The 1,888-nt window shown below is 44.7% G+C and overlaps 1 protein-coding gene across 1 annotated transcript in view; it reads right to left on the bottom strand.

The window, feature by feature from the left end:
• Positions 1-1,888, bottom strand: part of LOC102674406 (division abnormally delayed protein-like) — a 67,197-nt gene that overhangs the window by 65,048 nt on the left and 261 nt on the right. The window lies entirely within an intron of this gene.

The raw sequence follows: 1,888 nt of genomic DNA, 5'->3' as shown, positions 1-1,888 counted from the left end.
AGAGAGAGAGAGAGAGAGAGAGAGAGAAGGCGTCGAAGAATAATGGACTCGGGTCCGCGCGATGCAAAGCGAGGAGGAACCAGGCTTCGGACGATGACTAACGTAAGAACAAATTGCCCACGCACTCGGACCTACTAACATTCCTTTAGTCTTCCTTCTCCTCCTCTTTCCCGATCAGACTGCGATCCGGCTCTCGAAATACCTCCTCGTGAAGGAGGAAATGGCCGGTAAAATAACGGCCATTGGAAGAGGACGGAGAAACGAAGGATAGAAGGAAAGAGGAACACGCGTGGAAAGGAAAAAAGGAAGAGATGTCTGCTGCACCTTCTTCTTATCGTCTTCCTCTTCCACTCTTTCTTTCCGAAGTCTTGTTTTACCTTCTCTCTTTCTCTTTCTCTATCTCTCTCTTATTATGGAACGGTCGGTCGACACGGCGCGTCTCGTCCTAAGGCACTTGAGGCCATTCCGCGGCGCAGAGTAGAAAGAGAGAGAGAGAGAGAGAGAGCTTCGACATTCCTCTCGCCGGTCATTTTATTTTAGCGCCACCGTGTGGGAGAGAGCCCTTTTATCTCTCTCTTTCTCTCTCTTTCTCTGCCGTTCTCCGCTCGCTCGTTTCACAGGGCCCTGTGTGCCATCTTTCTCCTTGTCCCACGCACCACCGCGCCTCTCTTTGGATTTTGCGCGCCTCGGCAGCCTTTTCCCTCTTTCTCCCTCTCTCGCCCGTGGATGGACGACGACGCTGCCGGTGTGTGCTCCTCGCACGCTACCCGATGGTGGCCATGTTGCGGACCACGGAGGGGGTGCAAAAGGTACGTCGTGGGAACTGTACCACGCAACCGTCTCGGACCCAACTAAATTTTAACCGCTTCTGCCTCTTTATTTTCTTCTCTTAATTCTCTTTCATTAATCGATTTAATTTCCTTATTTTTTTTTTCCCCAGAGAAACAACGCACTGTTCACCGGTGGAAAGGAAAAGTCATACATACATACCGTGATCCAAAACGACATGTATCTAAAGAATTCAAAGTGTTCTATAAACGTATCGATATAATATACAAAAATTTTATTATTTCTCGTATATATGCGTAAGCTAATTACAATTTGTAACGATAGTTTAATTTATAAACGTAGTTAAGATAATTGTAACGTATACGAATACGTTATACATATCTTAACGTAACTTAATATTCAAATCATAACTCTTCTACTACTATGTAGTTGTGTCAGCAAGATTGTCAACAAAGATTTCTTTCCACCAATGAACAGTAAATGCGCATAAGCGAGGCGTAAAATCGTGTTTGATTTTTGCAATTGGCAAGTTGTATCGAAGTTGTTGGTCCGATACGGAATTGACCTACGCCCTGCCATACCGTATATCGCGAGATGCGAGATACGTGTATCGCGCACACTTGGATATAATGTACGCGCGTTATACGGTGACGTTAGACAATTAGAGTGGATTCACACACGTCCACGTTGCGTCCGGTCCACATTTCTTGCTCGGCGAGGCGCACGCGCAAGGGGAATTCGCTGGATAGCGCGAATAAGAATAGAATAAACGGTCACGTTCGAAACTTGTGAAACGGGAGGGGGGAAGATTTTAGAGAATAAATCGAGCATTAAGGTCGAGGGTAATGCCGCGTGTCTAATGTAACTACGTTCTTCCTCTTCGCGAATCTTGTTTGGAAAATGTCAAAGGTATATAAAGTTCGAAGAATAAAGTTGATTGAATAGGCATACTATCCGATAAAAAAGAATGGCGAAAAGAGAGAATTATAATTATTACCGAAATGATCCGTGGTCTCTTAACGGTAGAGACTACTTGATCGCGATTATTATTGAGTTAATTAATTATCCATTATCGTAGCCCGACGAAAATCTAATTTCC

This window comes from Apis dorsata, unplaced genomic scaffold (assembly GCF_000469605.1).
Source record: "Apis dorsata unplaced genomic scaffold, Apis dorsata 1.3 scaffold_655, whole genome shotgun sequence".
NCBI classification, from domain to species: domain Eukaryota; kingdom Metazoa; phylum Arthropoda; class Insecta; order Hymenoptera; family Apidae; genus Apis; species Apis dorsata.
This window is presented reverse-complemented; position numbering and strand designations above follow the sequence as displayed.